A 17,350-nucleotide genomic window follows, 5' to 3' on the forward strand; every position below is an offset into this window, starting at 1 on the left:
TATTGTTGGAATAAAAGGAACTAGATGATTCATCTCTGTGAATCTGCTTGTTGAATTTGATGGATCATTCTTAAAAGCGACATTGCTAATCTTCAGGTTTTCTTTTTTAGGTTATTCACAGATCAGTGGGTTTTCCGGCTAATACAGGTCCTGATGCTCTTCTGTCTTCACACATGGTATTCATCATATCTTGACAAGAAAAGACCTTCAGTCTACAAATAACCTTCACTGAAGTAAGACATGTAAGTGGGTTTCTATATGAAAGATAGATTTTATGGCTGAATAAAAACAACTGTAGTTAAAAATTGTCATTGCTTGGCCTTATTTGAAGATTTTTTTCTCAAAAGAACTTTTAGGGTTTGTTGCTAAAAATCTCTAATAGGCGAAAAATAATTATTTTATTTCTAGTCACAAATTCAACAGGAAAGGAAGATCGGTTGAGTATTTTATCATTCTGAAATGTGCAGCCTTTAAAATATTTAAGTATCCACATTAGTTCTTGTCAAACTAGCACAGAGCAGTGCATAATATGACCTATGTGTAAAAGCAGAACAGGATAAGAGGCTTTGGTAAGGGTGAAATATTTACAGTATGATTACTTTGTACAAGAGTTAATAATTTGGTTTCTTAACACTATATTATTATTGTTATTGTTGTTGTTGTTGTTTTTAGTTTTATTATTAAAATCCTGAACAACATTCCTTTCCCTATCAGGTAATTCAGCATCAATACTACTAAAAACAATTAATGTTTGCCAGCAACGGCAAACTTCAGCACAGATGAAACCTGATTAAATTTCGTTGTCCAGTACTACAGAATCAATTTAGCCTTGTTACCAAAAGGATTGGTCAAATTCTACTATTTGCCACACTGCCATAACTGTAGTGAAGTCAACAGATCTCTGACATTATAGTCTAAAACTAACTCTTCCTCGAGTGACCTACTGATTTCACAAAGCGTAAGAGGAAAGGCTTTGTCTCTCTTCGAAGAGAACATTGAAAAAATATTAAAAATCCAGACCAAACAGAAGTAGATGTAATGAAATTTAATTTCTAACATCTCTCACGTACTAGCCCTATGAGGTGTACTAATAGATGTTTTGTTAGGTTTTTTTCCTCGTTAGGAAACTTTTGCTCATGTCCCGATGAGGAACACTAAGGTGTTTCTCCCTGCTTTGAGAAACACTTTTTTCACAGAGATTGTAGAAGCTTAGTATCTTCATAGCAACCATTCCTAACAAGTCAGCTGGAAAGTAGTCCCTGGTTTCCAAGGAGGCATCACTGGATGGGGGAAAAGGCCAAGGTAATAGGGAGACTTGTTGATGCAGGGTGATCTATCTGAAACTCTCTCCTACAAGAACATAGCTAGGAAATCCACTTTAAGTAGCATACTTAAGCTGTGATCACATCAGACTATAATATTTTTATTTTCATGCTGAGTAAATAATGAAATAAAATTTATGCTAATAACAATAAAAAAGTCAGGACATGCTCCTTCAAGAGCTAAATTCAATATTAACGTTTAATTCACTAAATTGTTGTGTTGTGTAGAAAGGTAAAACACAACAAAATAAAACCTGACAAAACTAGGATCATATATTTCGATCATTTTCACAAGGAATTTCATATTACTATCTTTTCTGTAAATATCTGAAAAAGAATAAGGAAATGAAAACAATGTTTTTAAAACATTCTGGAGAAAAAATGCTGTGACATAGGAAAACAATCACTAAGAATGAACAGCAAATATCTATCCTTAAATGCCTCAAGATAAAAGTGCAGTTCTAACTGGGATCAAAACAGTGTAGAAACAGTTATAAACAAAATATGTTCAGATAGTACTGTGTAGCGAAACAGATCTGATGTTTTTTATTCTGTCTCTTTTCTTGTTTTGTTGTTTAAAATATTGGTCTTAAATGTATCTTATATGTTTGCATTTACTTGATTTGAAAAACTATATTTTCTATACCCTCAAATATCCTGATAGGGAACTGGTAAATACAAAATACCATAACTCCTTTATCCAAAAACAGAGAATGGTGTAAAAATATTTTAAGATCTTGATGTATAAACAATTGAAAATGCTTAATTAATGCTTAATGCCTATAAAACACATATAAGTTTTTAAGCAAAACTATCATATGGTAGTTAAATCTGTTTGACAAGAGGAGAACCTGATGGACTTAGAAATTTAAATTACTTCACAAAATTAAAACTTTCTCACAAAATCTCTAATACTGTGATGCCATTTCCATCTTCAGAGCTGAGTTAAAGTATGAGAAATGCACTCCGTATATGAATTCTCTATGAAAGTTATCCTCTGGTTTTGAGTCTCTTGAAAGAATCAGAAATGTTGAATCACATTTGAAGTTTAGCATCTTAAATTTCAATACAAAAGTCATACTTTACTGATGACTGACTGAAATGTCTAAAGAACTAAACACTATACTCCCTACCTTCAGAACTCAAGTGAAACTCAGTAGTCAGTGTTAGTGGCATCAGAGACTTGGATTGTTATCAGTGTATTTCTTCACTATGGATATATTTTTTTCATTTAAAAACTACAACAAATTAAAAAATAATAAGACTCTAAATTAAATTTGATAATAGTGTGCTGAAAATTTAGCACAAAATTATTTTCTCATCAAAAAACCAACAAAAACATAACCATTTATTGCACTGGAACACAAGCCCATCACATGCTATTACAGTAAAAGCCAGGCATTATTTCCATCTGGCTTTGCACACACAGGATGTTGTATAAACTACCAGAAGAGCTCTATTTCATTGTAATTAAAATTTAGTGTTACACTTAAGCAATAAGGCAACTCCAGGAGACGTGATTATCATGAGATAATGACCTTGGGGTGTTACAAGGCAAGGAAGCAACCAAATGCTTCTAATCCTCCAGGGGGTATGATTATTTCGGAATAACCACACCCCCCGAGGTTGTGTGATTAGTATCAGAGACAAAATCTGCACGAGAATACAAATATGATTTTGTAGGGGAATGTTGGGGGGCTGGTCTATGTAAAGTTGGTAATAAGGAGTGCTGAAACAGCAGCTTTGGATGAGTTGTGTTGTTCGTGTGCTAATTCTGAAATGTCTTTAAGAACTCTCTGGACACATATAGAGCTGACAGTGATGTCATACCTGTATAAGTAATCCTCCATAAATGCACAGATCTAATCTTTTCATCCTATTTTGGTTTCATAATTTCCATTTCATAATAGCAATAAACTGTGGTAAGCAATGCATATCTGGGGGATTATTCCACTTCTCAGGTGACTGAAGTCACTCAACCTTTAGCCTCATATCTTTCAAGACATCTGAGAAGTGCCATAATTCCCCAGAAATGTGCTGCCTGTCATGTCTTATTGCTTAATTACTTTGTACTTATCAAGTAGTTGCTCTTTAAATGAATGCAGAAGCACAGTATGTTTTACAATTATGGTGTGTATAGGAGCAGTATAACACTGTTATGGCAAAACATAAAATAAGTCATTGTTACAGCAGAAGTACAAACTAAGGCTGCAGTACAAACTAGGGTAAAAACTATGATGTTTGTAGAACATTTTACTGTTCTGATCTTGTGTGTGGTTGAGTAATGTGACATGTTCAGCTTTAATAAGGATGCAAAACAAGGACCAGAAGGAAAAGATACAACAGATAATGCAAAACTAAACTCTAATTATAGAGTTTATATTCCTTTTACTATTGATAGCTTTGGGAATATATTAACATTTCTGAAACTAGTGAAATCATATTGGTAGTGATACTAGTATGGAAAAAACAAGTCAAATGGGTGTATAAACAACAATGAGGAGAGGTCACATATTGATATTGATCTTCCAGAAAAGAAAGTGCCCAAGAATGGGACACAGTGAATAAAAGAAGCTTTTACTTGCAGTAAAGGAAATCCTGTTTGATTTTTAATGAAATTGTTAAAATTAAGATGCTATTCATGGTTGTGAGCAACAGGAAAGGATGTGGAATTGAAAAACTCCATTGCACAATTCCTAGGAGAACTATTGTTGAAAACCATCACAGTTAGTCACTTCAGTTTCTTACTGGAGTGGTTTCCATCCTTCCTTTCCTACAGCTAAAACAGGGTCCTCTGGAAGTAGGCATTTATCTTAACAAGAGAAAAAAAAGAACCCAAGAGAAAGCTGCTCAGACATCACAGGCTAGATTTTATGTGTCTGACTATCTACATAAGTTCACAACCTACTTCTGAGCTACAGAAGGACAGAAATGAAATACTAAAAAGAAATATTAGGAACATGGATATGGATATCATGAGTTCAATATATGTTTGAAAATATGTATTTATGAAAGAGACTACATTCTCCTCCTGGTGGTGCTAAAAATAACATTCATCTTTTTAAAAGCAGGAAACATAGGAACACATATAACAAAATCTTCACAGGTTTGTCTACTGAGTTTAGAGCACTAGCTGTCTAGGAGGAGCCACACAAAAACATTCAGCCAGCCCAGGAATTCTGCAGTATATAGTGCAGTAATTCAAAAACAAGGAAATAGCTTGACTGCTTTCATACAAGAATACTAAGCTCAAAGACAGTTTTAATGGTTTGGAAATACAAAAAGATATATTTAGCAATATAACAAAATAATATTTATTCACAACTCTTTTGTCTGTGTTGTCTGTATCATGTAAATAAACTTAGAATAGATTATAGAGATTATAATTACATATATAATTATATATTATATAATTATAGAAAATAGATATGATTGCTAATACTGATTATCTCATTTAAAAGTGGATTTTTATGCTAATGTAACATATTTCAGTAACAGAACTATAATGCTTCATTAAAGGGAAAATGGGTGAAATCAAATTCTACTTTACACTTACCAAGTATCTGTCTTGCATTCCCTCATTTTGGCTTGCTGGCAAAAATCAGTGCTTGGGCCTGCTCAGACATGTCTTTCCCCTTCAGAGAAGGCATCCCACTCAAAGTAGCATTGCAAAAGTGACTGACTGACAGACATACGACAGGCATACAAATAAAAGTACAATGTCTCATGTGTAAGTACAACGCCTCAATGTTTCAGAGCAATTTTTCCTTCCGTGGTAGGTCAAGAAGAAAGAAGAAAGTTCCTCTTGGAGAAACAAGGCTGAATTTGGCCAAAATAAAATCCAAAGCACCTTCATTACCCTGATAATACATGATTCAAGAAAATCATAATATGTAACACACATCATCTCTGAATCTATAGTATGTAACTATGAACCTGAAAGAAACGATAATTGAAAATTTCCAACCAAACTCAAAATGTAGCACTATCTCTGTCCATTGCATTATGAATATTAATTCACGTTCTAACAAGCTCCTTCACATTCTGCCTTCACTGTGATGCTAGGAACTTATCTATTAATGCTGAATACTAAGAGTGAGAAATTTTAATACTCTGCCATACTAGAAAAAGACTTCCCATGCTAGCATCCTAATTTTCTCAATACTTACTGTCACTGCAACCCTTAATTTAGAGCACAGAAGTGGCACAATGGTAAATTACAGCACTCCTCAAAAGCTTCACCTTCCAACCCCAGCACTGTGATTGTGTCAGAAATTGAAAGAAGTAGAAGAGTTTATTTCTCAGTGACTGTGATGTCACACTGAGCAAGAAGGAACACATGACGTGAAGAGATTTGCAGTGCTGGTGTACTAGTTCAGAGTTTGTCACTCACATCTGAATTTCTCAAGCATTCTTCTTGGCAATTTTTAAAACTTACCACTTAAAAGCCTCTTGAAAACAGTTAATAAGGGTGGTGCACTGAGTTGGTATAATGTTGAATGCCATTTAGATGTAGATATATTTGCTTCATCAATTTAGAAATAATCTGGTTTTATTAAAAAAAAAAAAAAAAAAAAGAGAGAGAGGTCAAAGAAAGAATTCTACATACAGAAGAGCACTAAGAAGATTTTCTTCCTAACTGCTGTGGGATTTTTTTCTCAGCTGATGTTACTTGGATGGTGACAACTTTTCATACCTTGGGTAAAGATATGGAAGTTAGGTCAGAGATGAAGCTACATAAAAACTACAAGTTGTTTTTCAAAGACTAAGATAAAAATTGTCAAAGTAACTCATGAACAGTATTTGATCAGCAAGTTCCAAAAATATTAAAAATCCAGTTGGGGGCCGTGCATAAAGGCAGTCACAGAGGCAAAGAAAAATGATGTATTATCCCAGAGGATGGCATCATTTGTATGTTCTCTGTGGACCTGAAAGGTCTTGTAACCCCCAGTATGAAAGTGTTTAATTAATTAACCTACCTGGATTTCTCTCAGCTAGAGCCAAGACTTTAATATACAGTCTGTGAGTGATAGAGACTATATTAAACCAAGGAAATTCAGAAGCAAATAATTCAAGCTCCCTTCTGACCCAAACATGGCATCACCTTTCTGCTTCTTGGTCCCCAGGAACACAGAAAGGGGATTCATTGCTCTCTCAGAGAAAAAAAAAAAAAAAAAAAAAGCCAGGGTGAGTGAGGGGGATCGAGGGTTTGGCATGCACAGCAGCACATTTCTGCAAACAGATTGAGACTGTCACACAGCACTAACTTTTTTTTCTGGTCTATCAAAGGTAGAGAAGTTTTTTGGCCCACCTGGAAGTTGGGAGCCAAGGGACAGGCAGGAGAACAGGCCAGAACAGGGGGAACAGGGTCTCCAGCATGCCCAGTTTGCAGACTAGAGACAGAACTGGAGAAAGGAGGTGAGTAGTGTCTCTGGAGTATTGCAAGAGCAAAGAAGGTGACATGCACTGAAGCAGAGGTATCCAGGTATCATGGCATGAGGTAACTCGGGGTACTACAGTAAGACAGACTGAGTAGAAAGAAGCAGGGAATATAAGGGCTAAGCAAAGCACTAGGTTGACCAGCAGGTGTACAGGAAGAAGACAAACTGAACCCTTTAACAGCTCAGTTTAAAGCATGTGCTGCTGCCGGGACTGACACTATTTTAACGCTTCTAGTATGAATTTTGGATAAAACAAAATTGTCTGCAGATGAAAGTATTAGTTCCAGGAAAGTTGCTGTAATATCTTTCCAAGGAGAGTGAGTAATTTCTTCTTATTTTTTCCATTCAAATGCTGAATGGAACTACCTCTGATCAAAAGCATGATCTGGATGAAGAATGGTGCAGTCTAATTTATAAAAAAACATACAACTGAGGCAGCAGACAAAGACAAGAGAAAAACTGAGTAAAATCAAATGTTGAAGTATTCATGAAAAATAGATAAATGAAGAATAAAAATTGTACCTTGAAGAATTTTTTACAATGTTGTTATTGCACATTCAAACCCCCTCTACTGCAAATTGGAATATCCTTCATCTCACTTGTGAGGCTATTTACAGTAATTTTATTTAACTCTTCCCTCATAAATTCAGTTCAGTCTTTGCAAGCAATACACTGCAGAAAACCATCCTGTTGCATTGTAAAATAAGTATGACAGTCCAAAAATCACAAAGGATGGTAGTTTTTGTTTTCTTAATGGTAGCTAGCAAAAAAATCTTGCTAAAATATTCTGTATGTAAGAGTTAAAACCTATTATCATTCTTGATGCTTCTAACCCAGTGGAATTCATGTTTTATAAATGAAATGTTAGATCTTATTTCTTTATTGACTGGCAAAAGCCAGGAAAATCCCAGAAGAATACCTACAGTAGATCTTTTCTGACATGGGGCAATTGGTTGTTTCATTACAGGGAAATCAAACCAGATGTAACTTGATTCTTTATTACCTTCTTGTAGGGGAGAAATGGATCAATCTTTGGAAACCAGTATGGACAATAATTTAGATAATAACTTGAACAAAACATATTTTAGTGTTTAAGGTCAGACAAAATCATGACATTTTGCTTTAGAGCATTTCAAACTTAGGAAAAAGCACTGCTGCACTTAAAATATAGGGACATTTTGTCAATACTAGTAAAATAAATTTTTACAATATTTTATTTCATTATTACTTTTAAAACTTCATGGTATGAGGGTTGGGAAATATTTAAACTTGTGTACAGGACTGTTACCTAATGGTAAAAATAATGTGTGTTTCATCCATGTTAGAGAAGAATGACAATATCCCCAGATCCCCTCATTTAGGTTGACTGCTTCTCATTTCTCTGTAGTCGACAAATCTTAACTGCTCATGCAAATTCCATCTGTAGTCAGTCATGAAACATAGGATATCCAGATGGTGAGTCAACATATGTTTTTAGATGCATTTCTATGGAGGGAATGAAACCTGCTTTGGAGACCTTCCTTTTCCCTACTCCTTCCTTAGGTAGACTTAACTAAGTTTATAATTAAACTTGAAAATTGGACTGTATAGAAATCTTGAATCAGTTAATTTAAATGAGAAGCAACTCAGCTTAAATGATTAATTTCTAATTACCTAAATATGCAAATATGTAAAGAAAATGCATGAAATTGCATTTACTATGTACTTGACTGATACAATACTCAGCAGTATACAAGCGAAATTTGATATATCAACAGTTGGATTAAGTGCATAAGATTAATAATTATTAAGGCATAAAAACCTTTGCTAAAGGAAATCTCAAGAAGTTCAACAAAATGAAATGCAGTCTTAACTTGGGAGGAATAACCATGCACCAGGAATAACACTGACTCCCAGCTGGAAGGTAGTTAGGCAGAGAAGGATCTGGCTGACTGTAGGCCAGCAATGTACCTTTGCAACAAGAACCAAGGATATCCTGGGACTTCATTAAGAAGAATGCTACCAGTATGTTAAGGCAGGTGATTCTTTGCTTCAGTTCAGCCCTGGCGAGAAACATCTGGAGTGATGGAACCGGTTCTGGGCTCTCCAGTGTAAGACTGGAGTGTGAACTTACTGAAGTGCAGGAGGTGATGGGCACAAACTGAAACATGGGAAATTCCACTCAAACATAATAATTTTTTTAAATTAATTTATTTATTTTTTTAACTGCAGAAGTGGCCAAATACTGAAACAGATTGCCCAGAGAGGCTATGGAGTCTCCATCCTCAGAGATAAAAAAACCCACCCTATCTAGCTGACCCTGCGTGGTCTAGATGATCTCCAGAGGTGCCTTCCAAACACATCCTTTTTCTGATTCCATGATATAAAACCTGAATGAAATCATGCTCTTCCCTGACCTGCAAAGATGTGAAAATGAACCAAGTCATAGCAAAAATAAGAAAGGAACACTTTGTCTCATTGAGATGAGCCTCTTCTTCAAGGGATTTGACAACACCTCACTAAACAATGTTATTAAGCATTACCAAATGCCACGAAGCATATGCTTTGTAACCAAATCATGCTTACAAAAGAAACTTATCCTTACTGGAAAATTTCATTAAATACAGAATAGGAAAGAGTTTGGATTTTACCTAGTCCTTTCCTTTCCTCTGAGACATGGTCAAGACCATACTTGCCAGAATTCTGTTAAATTTAGTCTTGAAAATATCCAGGTAAGGGGATTCCAGACAATCCATATGCAATCTGTTTCAAATAGTTTCAGTAGCTTTAGAGCTAGAAAACTTTTTCCTGATACTCATGCTCACCTGGTCAATGAGCAAGGAGAACTCTTTACAGTATTCTGTATAGTATTCTTATAATTCTTTACAGTATTCTTATATATTGGCAAGTAATTACTATATGGGTAACCACTCAGTGTTCTTTGTCCTAAAACAAACATCCCAAACAAACAACCATTTTTCCCAATGAAATGTTTTGCATCAGAACTGTCATCAGGCAATCTTCTGGCAGTCTTCAAAATCCCAAACATCATGTACGTATGACATAGAAATTGCAACGATAAGGGAAGACAATAGAGAAATGACTGCTAAGCCACAGAAAGGGATGTAGATGCATTGGGATACAATCTTCAGGACAGAATCAGCACAAGTTAAGTGAAAAATGAGGGAAGAATAGATTTTCCTGAAAGTGGTTGCAATTTTCAGGTAGTTTTTAATGTGCATCTTGTCTTGATAACGGCAAATGCAAGATGTAAAAACTGGCACAGTAGTAACCTTTCCTAGCTTTACTGCACTTTTTCTAATAGCTAAAGGTCACTAAAGATTTACGCCCACCAAAATAAAAAGGTAGGTTGTTAATGGCTAATGTAGCCAGATCCTGCGTGCCTGTCTTTTTCAGTTCATTTAACAGAAGTCATGAATCCTATCTAAAATGAGGAAAACAAACAAACAAGAATATTGTGCCTTTTGGGGGAATACAGTATAGCATTAGAAGCACATTTCACCTCAATATTTGAAACCTGAATTTTGCAGTAAAGTTCTTAACAGGATGATTCTTCAGTCTTTTATGAATGGAAAATTTTCATTTAAAAAGTAGAATATAGGCCTATCTTCTACATCTGAAATTGTAGACGTCTGAATAGTTTAGTTCAGAATAGACTTGTGTATTTCAAGTATCTCTATTATTTTTTTATTAATTTTTTTTTAAACAATCGCAATAGAAATTAAGTCAGCATTTTGCTAATTGTTGCAGAGAGCACAGTTATTTTTCTATGATATTTTTCTGGAAGGAACAATCTCATATTCTTTCTGTCAGCATAGAAACCCTTGCTATGATATTGAATTAAGAGCTACCCCTTGACAGCCATCTTCATGTAATGTCCAAAACCTTTTTCACCATCACAGGTACAGTAAACGCCTGAGATCTCTGCTTGAAAAGAGTGGAGAAGTTGATTCATACCTTTGTCATATCTAGGCAGGCCTACTGAAATTTATTATTTTAGATAAGTCAAGCTAAAATGCCTGCTAAAATGCCTTTCCAATTTTGTTAAAACACCAATTGCTACAAATCTAGCCAAACTCAATGTTGTTTATCAACCCACTTCTGTAAGTGGTTCCATTTACTTCTAGTAAAACATTACATTTATTTTAAAGGAAAGATTTCATCTGGAGAACCATTCTAGTCTTGATAATTTGCGTGTTTATTTAATAGATTTTGAAAGGGACTTTTAAGTATGTCACCATAAGCATTTGCACATGTAAGTAATAGAGTTTATGCTTGCAAAGCCCATTTTGCCAAAAGAGATTTGCTTCTGCATCCTACATGTGGGAAAGTGCTAAATCTATCATATGCATGCAGAGATGACAATGTTTTAAAATTGTCAAAGAGGAAGAAGTTTTGAGTTCACCCATGGAGCCAGGAATTCCAGAATTTGGCCCAGATTTAAAGTGCATTTTCTCTGGAAGGTACCAGAATTCTCCTGAGAAGCTCTCTGCCCATGGCTTGGATGGATTACTGTTCACTATGAAAAAAAAAGGATGGATGGCCAAACCCAGAGAGTGGTGGTGAATGGAACTGAATTCATGTGGCAACCAGTCATAAGTGGCTTAGTACTGGGACCAGTTCTATTTAATACCTTTATCCATGATCTAGATAGGGGGATCAAATACACCCTCAGCAAGTTTGCAGATGACAGCAGGTTGGGTAGGAGTGTTCATCTGCTGGAGGGTAGAAAGACTCTGCAAAGGGATCTGGACAGGCTGGATTGATGGTTCAAGGCCAATCATATGAGGCTCAGTTAAGGCCAAGTGCTGAGTCCTGTGTTTTGATCACAACAACCCCATACAGCACTACAGGCTGGGGGAAGAGTGGCTGGAAAGCTGCCCAGCAGAAAAGGACCCACGGGTGCTAGTTGATAGCTGGCTGAACATGAGCTGTCATTGTGCCCAGGTGGCCAAGGAGTCTGAGGGCATCCTGGTTTGAGTCAGAAACAGTGCAGTCAGGAGGACCAGGGCACTGATCGTCCCCTTGTACTCGATACCAGTGAGTACTGGGCATCTCAATTCAGGAAGGACATTGAGATGATGGAGTGTGTCCAGCAAAGAGCAATGAAGCTGGTGAAGGGTTTGAAGCACAAGTCTTATGAGGAGTGGCTGAGGGAGAAGAGGAGGCTGGGGGGAGGGGGGGGGGAGCCTCTAGAACTGCCTGAAAGGAAATTGTAGTCAGGTGGTGGTCAGTCTCTTCTCCCAAGTAACAAGCAACAGGACAAGAAGAAATGACCTCAAGTTGCCCCACGGGAGGTTTAGATTTCATATTATGGAAAAATTCTTCATGAAAGAGGTTGTCAAACATTGAAACAGGTTGCCCAGGGCAATGGTACAGTCCCCATCCCTGGAGGTATTTATAAAATGTGTAGAGGTGATGCTTAGGGACATGGTTTATTGGTGTACTGGGCAGTGCTGTGTTAACAGTTAGGCTCAATGATCTTAGAGGTCTTTTCCAATCTAAACAATTCCATGATACTCTGATTGTTACAGCAGCAATTTCAGGACAATGCTGTTACAGCTCACTTCCTGTTTTAGTGGTTTTCAGAGAAACAATCTGGTAGTTTGTCTCAATTATTTTTTTTTCCATAACCTTACTTAACATAAATTGCTAAAAACAGAAATGGAAACTGTGTTAATCTCAACCAATTTTCTGCATAAAAACTGTAGGTTTCTTCTCCTTATTTGTGCATATAACCTAATAAAGTGTTATTGAAATAGATTGTTTCTTTTAGAAAGACACCTGACATTGATAAAAGGACTCCAAGTGATGAGGAATTTACCATATTCTTCACTAATCCATTGCAAAGCTGATTGCCCTCACTGTTATAAATGTGTATCTTGCATCTACTCTTTCAACTGAAATCCCTTGCGACTGCACGTTGGTTCAAGTAAGATGCCATGACTTGTGTAAGAGCTTAATACATCAATGACTGCTTCAAGTGCTGACAATACAAAATGAGTGGGCTTTCTCCAACCATCAGATCAGATACAATAATCTTGTTACAGAACATTTATGCTTAAATTTAAATTTATAAAGCATTGCACAGGATTTTAACCATGCTATTTCACTGACCATAATGGAAATTGTCTGACTGCATGCCCTACAAGCTGCTGATAAAATGTATGTGTTAGGCACTAAGGGCAAGATATATAAAATGAATTGGGTGCTGCTGTGCTGGGATTTGTAATGCCTAAACTTTTAAGCTGCTTGACTTCCTTTTTGCTATCAAGGTCCTGGATTAGATGGCCAAGACTTAGTGGGAATAACAGCATAAATCAGTGGGAGCACATAGCTGTCTCACAGCAGCCAGCAACCTCTGTAGGAAACCTCTTTATTCTATCCATGATAAAGCTTTAGCTATTGCTAAGGAGGAAATATATCTTGAATCGCATTTCTGGCCATAGTTTAGCAGCTTACTCTGAAATTAGAGGGCACTGATGATGCTTTCTGTACTTTCAAATCATGTGTCCAAGAGGTAACTATACTTATCCCCTTCTGTGTGAGGGGATGAGACAGAAGAAACACTTTAAGAGAAAGCAATAAGGGTGGTGGCTCTTTTATACAAAAGGGCCTAGGTTAAACCTCCTTTGCAGCATATGTGAAATTAGAAATCATCTCCTTCAAATGCCTGAAATAATTTTATCCTCACGACCCAAAAGATAAACCCAAGCACAGCAGATTTCATCAAACTCTTTTCTGAACTGCACTACAAAGTTGCATTCAGCCATCACCCTTCAAATTCATTTCTTAAGCCAGGTGCCCAGCAGGCTGTTCCTGGCATTGCCATTCTCTAACCTTGCATTCCCAAATAAAGATTTAAATCCCACATTCCACGTGCCTTTCAGCCTCTCACAGAATCACTAAATGTTTGGGGTTGGAAGAGAGCTCTGGAAGTTATCTAGTTCAACTCCCACTGCTCAAGCAGGTCACCTAAAACTGGTTACCCAGGACCATGTCCAGAGTGCTCTGAATATCTTCCAGGAGGGAGATTCCACAGCCTCTCTGAGCAACCTGTTCCAGTGCTTAGTCACTCACAGTGAAAGAGTGTTTCCTGATGTTCAGATGCAACTTTCTGAGTTTCAGTTTGTGCTCACTGCCTCTGGTCCTGTCACTAGGTGCCACTGAAAAAGAGGCTGGCTCTATAGTTTTTCACCCTCCCTGAAGATATTTATATACATTGACAAGCTCCTCCCTCAGCCTTCTCTTCTCCAGGCCAAACTCTTTAAGACTTTCCTCACAAGAGAGATGTTCCAATCCTTTCATCATCTCATGACCTTTTGCTGGACTCTCTCCAGCATGTCTGGAGATTTGCCTAGCACTGTCCAGTAATGAGAAGCCCAGAACTGGAAACAATACTTCAGAAGTGTCCTCACCAGTGCTGAGTAGAGGGAAAGGATCACCTCCCTTGCCCTGATAGCAACCACATGAAGCAATCCAGGATGTCATTGACTTTCCTCATGTCAAGGGCACTTGGCTGCTTCATTTTGAGCTTGTTGTCCACCAGGACCACCAGGTCCTATTCTGCAAAGGTGGGCAGTCCCCAGAATAAATTGGTGCATTTCCACTCTGCTGCTCCCATAGTTCCTGTTTCTCAAACTCCTGCATCATGAACAAGTGAGATGTTCTTTGGTCCTTCTTGCCTGAAACCTTACTTTTGAACTGTATAGGTTACAGAAGCAGCTGCAATACCACAACATATCAGAGCTAGGACTTCCTGCTCTGATGAGGTGACAAGAAATGGAGAAAAGAACTGAGCAGGGGTAAGGAGAGAAATACAAGAATAATGATCTATGACATTCAGCTGAATTGCTGGTCAGGGAGACACAACTTATGCATTTCACATAAGTCACCAGGACTGTAAATAAGTTTATGCTCCTATGTAAAAGACCTCACCACTAAGTGCCCCAGTTCTATTCCATTTTAACTCCTTCAATTTATTGTCAAATTCCATGCAAGATTTTTCTATGGAATTTTTCAAATATATGTTGCGTTATTTATTACATAGCAATTTGTCTCAAAAAATCAAACATCCCTGAAGTATTGATCATCTCAGTGATTAAAAATTATGTTCCTCCTTTCACCACAAAGAGAGCCATTTACAAGGAGAGCAACTTCTTCCACAAAAACCAGTGTTCTGTACCCAAATTTATATCATAAACACAGGGCTGTAACAAGATACTTGCAGATTTGAATCACACAGAGGTAAACAATTACAGTCCTGAGACAGAGACAGAGTTTCAAGTCCTTTGTCCCATGCCCCTAGTGTCTCATTTCGTATTACAGATATAACATTAGTCTTACAGTTACATTATAATTCAAAAGTGTGATCTAGTTAGGAGCAGCCAGGGCATAACGTAGGAGGCCTATTTATTATTTCAAATTTCATAATTTCTTTCCAAGTGAGCAAATCCCAAAACATGTTTGTCTCAGAAATAGAATTATGTATCTATTATGTATCTATTTTTATTAATAAATGAAGTGTTACATCTTCAATAATTTGCTAATTATAAATATTGTTGGTATTATCAGGAAAGCAAGACATAACCTGACTGCATGATTTACATTTTGTGATAATCTTTTACGTGACTTCATTGTACTGAGTGTTTAACAAAGAAGCATTCAGAGTGCACTACAACGTACACGGCTGCTTTTTATGATCTGCTGGAATGAACTGAATAATACATATCACATATAATGCTGGTCTAAAATATAATACTCTCAAATCATGAGTTTGTAAGCTGCTCTATCAGACCCTGGCTAAAACCCTAGAAGTTTATACACAAATCTCGTTGTCACCATACAGGTCTTTGTTGTTGCATGCAGAAACTTATCCTGTCCTTCTGTTTTACACTTAAGAAAAAAAAGTTGAAATATGTCAACTTTCTTGCTCTCATTATATCTGGAGTTTGACTTTCACCCTTGCAAGTAGGAAAGGGGATTTAGTCAGTGTTTAGCTCTGCATAACTTTATCAGTTCTCTTACCTTTCTTAGAATGAAAAAGACTTTGATATGTGCTATGACAGAGAGGTAGTCTGTGAGGTATGTGGATTTCACAATAGCTGCATTTCTTTTTGCAGAGTCTTGAGATTCTAAGAAGTTCTCATGAGATATGGTAAAGGCAAAATTAAAGATTCCTGAAGTAACTCCATAAAAGTACACAAAAAACTTAATAAATCATGTAGACTGCACTATGGAGCAACAAACTCTGACATACCTGCAGGATGAGGGACCTCAGACAGCATGTCCAAAACCTATCATTAAGCTCAGCTTTACATCACTATGTTACACACCAACTGAGAGAACTCTTTCTCCCTGTTTGTTAGTAATCAAACAAAGCATTTTTATGTCTCTCAGCATTTAACATGCAATTTGTTAAATGTCACAGAAGAAAAATAAAATGAAAAAGACATCAGTTAACAATGTAGTCTTTAATGTTTCATCATTCTCTGACTCTGTTTCTCCATGTTGACCTAATTTGCCATGACAGGAACATAGTCTGTGTCTCAGAACATTCCAAGTGTAGAAATTACTAAATTTAGTGAGAATCATATGCTAGCTTAGGAAATTCATTGACATTATTTTAATAGTTAATAGTAAATTTGTGTCATTAAGAAGGCACAACTGTACTAAGTGAAACATGATTTGTTTCGGTACCTAATATTTTAATTGTCCCCATTAGGGACTGATGCCTTCCTTATATGGAACTCTGACATTCTTTATCAATGTAGTTAGTTGATGTCTTGCCAGGTTAGCTGTAAATTCAGATTTTGATAGGCCTGTCTGACACTCTAAACAAATCTCACAATATAAAAACTTCAACTGGAACTGGACAAGCAGGCTAGAAGGTTAAAATAATAATATACCCTCCATTCATTGGTCCTATATTTAAATCTGTTTTCATGCATTGACAGCAGTGGCTACTGCAGAAGTTTCAATCACGGTAGACAGAAGTCCACCTCACAAAACTGTAAATACAAGTAGTCTAAGAGCCTTTAAAGATCTTAAGTGAGAAGATAAGAATGGAAAAGTTGAATGTAAGCTTCTCTTTCACCTTCAAGGCAGCCATCCTAAAACAAGATTGATGCATTTTGGCATTATTGTGAGTAAGGTTCTATTTCCCTGTTTAATTACCTTGCAAATACAAAAGGGTCTGTAGCAGTCATTGCTATTAAGTGCCAACTCAGAAATGTAAGAATTTAGAAAATGGAGGAGAAGGATGAGCAAAGTGGTGAAGATTTAGGTTAGATGTCAGATTGGAACATTCTGATGAAATTATTGCAAAATACTTGCTGGTAGAGAGAATAATAAACCTGAGCAACCACATTTATTAAAAGTATTCTCTATGCATTATTTGTTTACAAATAATCACCTTCTAGATATTTAAGTATTAGAGAGAATCTGTTTTTCCCTAGAAACTTAATTAATTTAGCTGTCCCAGTATAACCCATTTATCCAATTTATCTACATTTTTATTCTACAAGCTACCTGTAATTTGAGCTGTCATATTAATATATAGTGATTCCAGTGCACTTAATCAGGACA

The sequence above is a fragment of the Myiozetetes cayanensis genome, unplaced genomic scaffold (assembly GCF_022539395.1).
Source record: "Myiozetetes cayanensis isolate MyiCay16 unplaced genomic scaffold, myiCay2020 scf5-8, whole genome shotgun sequence".
NCBI lineage: Eukaryota > Metazoa > Chordata > Aves > Passeriformes > Tyrannidae > Myiozetetes > Myiozetetes cayanensis.